General features: G+C 45.8%; 2 protein-coding genes across 2 annotated transcripts in view; one reads left to right on the top strand and one right to left on the bottom strand.

Annotated features, from left to right (window-relative positions):
- Positions 1-7,095, bottom strand: part of LOC100944645 (zinc finger protein 850-like) — a gene marked incomplete at its 5' end in the record, with an annotated part of 127,647 nt that overhangs the window by 70,959 nt on the left and 49,593 nt on the right. The window lies entirely within an intron of this gene.
- Positions 6,265-7,095, top strand: part of LOC100946233 (zinc finger protein 420-like) — a 27,858-nt gene continuing 27,027 nt past the window's right edge. Inside the window, exon 1 of the mRNA XM_003796102.3 lies at positions 6,265-6,371. The gene's annotated coding sequence lies outside the window, so the exon portion shown is untranslated. The remainder of the gene's footprint in view (positions 6,372-7,095) is intronic.

The following is a 7,095-nucleotide window of genomic DNA, read 5'->3' as shown; positions in this document are numbered from 1 at the left end:
AAGAACAGACTGGATCTAGGATAAGAGGCAGGGAAGGATGGTGGTGGATGGAATCATGAAATTTTAATGTCAGTGCTATATCTATGCCTGTAGGAGAATGGATGGTAAACCTTTGCTCCGACAGCCACTAGAGTAAATCCCCAAAGTGACTGGAGAAAAGGGAGAGACAGGAACCATGCCTTTCAGTTTAATATTGAGAGACTTTATTCTCAAGTTCTCAAGAGGTCCAATCTCCTTGGTGGACTTCTTTTCCTGTAATTTAAACAGGTACAGCATACCTTAGGTACTTACATTTTCCAAATTCAAAGTTGATAGTAAAGGAAATTAAACCCTATTTTGTACTTTCATCAAATCTGTCACAAAAGAGAAAGACTACAAAGTTTTGCCTAAATATAACTAGCATTAGATTTATGGGAAGTGGCACTCAGAGCTTCTCTCCTGTTCCCTCTTACCACTCCTACTGACACTGTCCTCTGAAATATCCAGGTTCTCACGGAATTCCATGTCTGAGGCCAAAATGGACATGCGTAGAGGCCGACAATGACGGAGGAGGCAAAAACAGCCACTCTGGCAGAAGGGACAGCACCCTCTCCTCTAAGAGATGCCACTTCTTGACAATGACCTCATGAGTTTTCTGTCATTAGCTATGATTGGCTTCGGTTTCTCTGACAGTGGGGAATGTAGTCCCTCCCACTGGCGAGGTTCTTCCTACCCCTGCTGGTCCATGTCAGCACCCCATGCCTTCACAAACCCCAACAGGAGCCCCAAGGAAAGCACACTTCACTTGGACGGTACACAGTCCGAGCCTCTACTCACCCAGGGCTCAGCAGAGGAAAAGCTGACTCCCACGAGCCCTCCCACCCCCCAGGGAGCCCCAAACAAATTCCTCCCACCAGACTTCCCTTCTCTCTCTCTCCCCCACACACATACACTCCACACACACCCAGAATAATGCCAAGGAGACACACTCCAGTCACGCACAATTACTGACAGTCACACAGGTGGCCTCTGAGGCTGCGGCGTTCTGCACCCTGCAGGGACACACCCTTGGGAGCAGAGCAGCTCACAGCCACATGGGCAGACTGGTCGTCCAGGTCCCCACAATGTCAGGAGAGTCACATCTGCCCCCACCACGAAGGCAGGAGGCAACATGGATTACAGATTCTGCAGGCTCCATCCTGGTCAGCACTCCGCCCATCCAGGCATCCCAGGTGCATTTTCTCCAAGAGATTTAAAGGGCAGGCAGCAGCCTTGGTCACAGAGGGCTTCTGCTCCCCAACGCCTCAGAAACAAGGTCCCTAGGCAACCACGCTTGTGTCACTGTGACCGCAGGCAGGTGCCAGACTTGTCACAAGCTCATCAGCAGTGGGGAGGGCGGCTGGATCTTGATGAAGTCAGGATTGGCGGCCATAGAGTCTTTTGCAGGTCCAGGAGGAAAATGCCAAGGGATGAAGACCCAGATTCTGGTGGGGTGTCTGGAGCATGAAGGAGGCTGCAGTGGACCAAGGGCCTGACCTCAACCATCCTGTTCTCAGCATCTTTTGCAGTAGAGCTCTGGGTGGCTTCAGAGTGAAGGCCCACCATCACGAAAGTGGCTGAATAGTTGGGGTCCTTTTGGGATTCCATCTCGGTGTGGAGAATGGGGACATGAATGTGCTCACAGGCTGGGGAGGATGAAATGTGGCAAGGGGCCATGTGGCCGTTCAGGCACCTGAGGTCCTCAGAGTGCCCAAGGCAGGCCAAGGTCAGCTGAATATCCACTGACCCATGCATGTGTCTACTACCTCTTGGGGACCCGGTTCTACCCAATCTGGCCCTGTGCCCAGGGGCTCTAGTTTGGCTCCACCGCTGCTCAGCTAAGGAGGAATCAGCAACCTGGCCCAGGGCAAGAATCTGCAAAGGTGATGCCAGGTGGGTCGCACAGGGAAATAGTGTACCTGGAGGTCAGTGGGAGAAAGTCAGGTGTTCCAGAAATAGGTCTGAGCCATTTCCAAACACGTGGGCTTCCAAGGGGTTACTTGAAGGCCCCAGGAAAGTGAAGGAAAAGCCAACCATTTGTGGCACCACAGACGCCCTGGGCTGGGGTCCTAGGCAAATTCAGGGCATCTTGCCAGAGGCCAAAGAGCTCTCTGACAAGTGCAAGCAGCAGCCCCACTTGCCACAACTCGGAACACTTCACAACCCCCTCCCTCAATTGTACCCACCCAATTGCCAGTCCCTTCTTCTCAGTGAACAAAGGCAGCCAAAGAATTCTGTCCCCACAGCCTTGCTCCAAATAACACAGGGACTAAATGCCTACCACTAACAAGTACAGATGACAGAAAACAGCACAGCATCACATCTCTACAAGGCAAAGACCTGGCCACGCGGTCACTTGTGCCTATAATCCTGGCAACGTAGGAGGCCAACGCAGGTGAACTGCTTACACTCAGGAATTGGAGACCAGCCTGAGCCAGAGCAAGACCCAGACTCTAAAAATAGCCAGGTGTTGTGACATGTACCTGTAGTCTCAGCTACTTGGGTGGATGAGTCAAGAGGATCACTTTAGCACAAGAGTTTGAGGTTGCTGTGAGATACGATGCCATGGCACTCTACCAAAGGTGACAAAGTGAGACTGTCTCAAAAACAAAAAACACAAGAAGACAAAGACCAGCCATGTGAGGCTGTATATAGATAATACACATGGAACTAATATAGTAGATAATATTTTAGATAGTTCTTACAATTTTTATGTCTATTCATGTTCTTGAGGTCATCCAGGAAAACCTGGTTCTTAGAAATGCATTTTGATATATTTAGCGGTTAAGCATATAATGTCTGCAGCCTACCTATAAATGTTGAACAAAAAAATAAACTTGATGAATCTAAGGCCGGGTATAGTGTCTCATTCTAGTAATCCTAGCACTATGGGAGGCCCAGGCGTGTTGGTTGCTTGACCTCAAGAGTTCAAGAATAGCCTGTGCAAGAGGAAGACCTCATTTCTATAAAAAAAAAAAAAAAAAAGCCAGTTGCTATGTCAGGCACCTGTAGTCTCAGCTACCTGGGAAGCAGAGACAAGAGGATCGTTTGAGCCCAAGAGTTTGAGATTGCTGTGAGCTATAATGGCACAGCACTCTACTTAGGGTGACAGAGACTCTGTCTCAAAACAAAACAAAACAAATCCCCCAAACCCAGATGAATCTGGGTGAAGGATATGCAGTGTAAATGATCATTCTTTTTTTCTTTTTTTTGTTGAGACAGAGTTCCACCCTATGCCCCTGAGCAGAGTGCAATGGTGTCACAGCTCACTACAACCTCAGACTCAGGCTGTGGGCATCCAGAAGCTGCTGGGATTATAGGCATTCACAGCAGTACCCGGCTGGGTTTTTCCATTTCTTTAGTAGGAGTCGGGATCTCACTCTCTCTCAGTTAAGTCTCAAACTCCTAACCTCAAGCAATTCTCCCTCCTCAGCCTCCCATAGTACTGGGATTACAGGTGTGAGTCACCATGCCCGGCAATGAGCATACTTTTAATTTTGCTGTACTTCTACCAGTTTTCTAAATAAACACTTAGGGAAAAATAATTACATCAGAGTACCTTAAGCATTTTCCTGAGATTACTGATTAAATGTCTGACTCCAATGTACTTGCATAAACCCATCTATTTGCCAGCATTGATAAAGAGTCAAAGAAAAAGATCCAGTGTCAGCAAAGAGAATGCACTTACCAATGCTACGTAGGGGCAGCCACTGCCCCAGGGCTGAATCCTGTTACTGGGCTAAAGAGATAACTACCCCTTAAAGTTCAGCAAAGTCAAAATGAATCAGAAGAATGTAAGTCTGAAACTGATTCTTCATAAACAAAGGAGGTACTTAAAGCCTGTGAAAATTTGGTGTCCCAGTATTCTTTTCTCTTGGCAGTATTCCTAAGGATTATGTTTTTCTGGAGTTTGCTTCCACAGTTTAGATTTTTTGGCTTACTTCCTTGCTCCAAAATCAATGTCTCCATTGTCTTCTATAATTTAAAACTAAAATTAAAATTTATGAGTATAGGCTTGGTGCCTGTAGCTCACCAGTTAGGGCACCAGCCACATACACTGGAGCTGGTGGGTTCAAATCCAGCCTGCCAAACATTGACAACTACAACCAAAAATATCCAGGCGATGTGGTGGGTGCCTATAGGCCCAGTTACTCGGGAGGCTGAGGTAAGAGAATCACTTAAGCCCAAGATTTTCAGGTTGCTGTGAGCTGTGACACCATAGCACTCTACCAAGAACGACAAAGTGAGATTCTGTCTCAAAAAAAAAAAAAAAATGAGTATAATGTTTCCTTGTTGACAGAGATCCATAATAGTTATGTTCCCTTTGACACTTCTCCCTCATTCTAACTCCTTTCTTCTTGCCCCAAAGGATATCATTGACAGGAGTTTGTTGTGCAACCCCCTATAAAATACATACTAATTTATACTAATTATATCACAAGATAGTGTCACAAAATCTTTTCAGTCCCTGCAGTATACATTTCTAATGGTCTTAACTTGTGAGGGTTAAAGAACCTCTTTGTGAATTTGATAAACTGCCTATCCTTTCTTTAAAAAAATCAGATTATATCAACAAATATGAACTATCAGAAGTTTAATATACAACAAGAGGTCCATCCTGGAATCTACTCTTCTCAGGTTGACAATTCCTGTTTTTCACTTTTAAACAACAGCTTCCTTCTTTTTGCAAGCCTTCATCACAACTATTCAGAAGCCAAAACAAATAAGCCAGCATCACCCAGTTGTGGCTTGAGATTAATGCAAGCCATTCAAATGGAAACCAAAATGTATTATCACCTCTAAAAAAAACCCCTTTAATCCACATCTCCCTTTATACTTTGACACAATTTTTGCTCCACCTTGACCCACTCTAAGTCAGTGCAATTTGACTCTTTATTTCACATAGCTGTGCCTGATCATGCAGTTAACAATCCTGCGGCCATACTAGCTCTTCCATTCACAGTATATTGTATATGATCCTAAAAGCAAAAGCAAAGTCTTATTAATTTTTTTTCCCTCTGAAGGAGTGGTAAAATCACAACTCTATCTCCACTAGAAGTTCTCAAGTTTATTCCAAAACGAAAAGAAGGCCAAAGCATTTTGAAGTAGATAAAGATAAGTTCAGGCTTACCAATAAACCTGACAGCCTTAAGTTCCTTTCTCTCTGTCATGGAAGGTATTCGCATCAGAAAATGGAAACAAGTGTTTTATCTGGAATTCAGGAAATGTGACCAATGCTCTACTCTCCTAAAATTCACTCTTTTTATGTGTGATACTTTATTTTATTAATTGACAGCCTCTCTACTTACCCAGTAATGTACCTGTATAATAGAAAATAATTGATGTCTACTTTGGGGGTACAGTGACAGAGGAAAAAGCAGTTACTCAGGGTTGCTTTCTAGAATAATTCTAAAAGTTCTGTTGATTTTGCATTCTTCTCAGCATATACATTTGATGCAACAGAAAAATCATGTCTAAAACACTTCTCAGATGAATCCATTAACTTTGCAAGATTATTATGTTAATATTGAGAGAAGAAATAACTTGACCCTCATATTTTCACTGTCACACACGACCACACACGCTGCTTTGCAGGACGAACCCTATAAACACTCTGAAACACAAGCAGAAGAAAAGCGCATTTATAACAAATCATCACCAGTTACTCAGCCAGGGACACAAAACCAGATACAATACAAATACCTTTCCCAAAGAAACCACAACAGCAAAGAGTTCTTGGACAATCCCACGCACTTAAGAAATCCCATATCCACGCAGCTTCAAGTACAAATCACCTCACACCTAACAGCACGAATACTCACACACAGGCGGAAATACATCCATACAGCCGGCAACTGAAAGACTCGCAGTCCGCCGGACAGCATAGCTCCTCTCCCCTCCCCCTGCAACACACGCAGAGGGCCCCACGCAAATCCCAGGTTTCAGCTGATTCCCACCCCAGCTCCGGCTCCTCCTCTGCACCTGCCGGCCCAAGGGTCCTATCCCCGCGTTCCTGGGGAGATCCTGGGTGCGCTCCGCTCTCGCTCTCTCAGATGCAAACTTCCCGAACTAGCGCCCGCCGCCTGCGCCCAGAAATCACCGGGGCTCGGCGGTGGGAACAAGCGGGTCTCAGAGGTCAAGTCCACGAACCCGGAAGTGGACTACATTTCCCAGAAGCACCTTTAATAGAGTACGGCTCAATTTCCGTTTCTTTACGCCATTTGGAGGACTGGAGTCGGAAGAGGCCGCTTGGGTAGGAGACCTTGGCTCTACCTGTGCTGGGCGGCGGAGCTTGAAATTGGGTTTGGAAATCGCACTCCAGGTCTTGGACCCTGATCTACACCTCTGTTGAGGTGAGTGTCCGGAGTGCCAGGGCGGAAATGTACGGAGGAAACGTCTCAGGAATTCTGTGTGCGGCTGTATCTCCCGCTTTGTGTGTGTAGTGCAGCCGTCTTGGTATTGCCGACTCTATAGACGACTGGACGTGTGCGTCTGTGGTTTTGTGTATGAGCGAGTTGTAACTGTATGCTTACCTGATTGGGCATTACTTGTATGACTGTGTGATTGTTTATGTACCGCTTGTGACTTGAAGTGTTTGTTGTGACGGGGTGTTTGGATGTGCTTGGGTCACTTTGAGGTTGCATATTTGTCTGGTAAAATGTGACTGGTGTTTGCCTGTGAATTTGAGATCCAGGATACTGTTGTGACACCGTGTTTGTGACCTTTTGTTTCCCTGACCTGGTACTTGGTTGTGTGACTATTCTTGTGTGTGCCACGTGTGTGACTGTACGGTTGTGTGCACCGTTTTCATGACTGTAAAGAGGATAGAAGTGCTGCTGTGGAAAGGAGTTTTTTTGATATGATCGCATGCCTTGTGGTTGGATTTTAAGACTAACCATGTACCATAACTTGCAGATTGTGACTCCGGCTGTGGGACTGTGGAAATGTGATTGTGTGTGACATTGTGTGCTCATTTGTACGTTTTATACGCTGTGACCTGATGGGAGTTAGTGGGGCATGGAAGTAAAATTTGATTTTGATATTTCTTGGGTTCATTCTGGGGCTGAGTCTGCCAGT

Source organism: Otolemur garnettii, unplaced genomic scaffold (genome assembly GCF_000181295.1).
Source record: "Otolemur garnettii isolate 467f Iridium unplaced genomic scaffold, OtoGar3 scaffold00100, whole genome shotgun sequence".
NCBI classification, from domain to species: domain Eukaryota; kingdom Metazoa; phylum Chordata; class Mammalia; order Primates; family Galagidae; genus Otolemur; species Otolemur garnettii.
The sequence above is the reverse complement of the archived record's forward strand: the minus strand, read 5'-3'. Positions and strand labels throughout refer to the sequence as shown.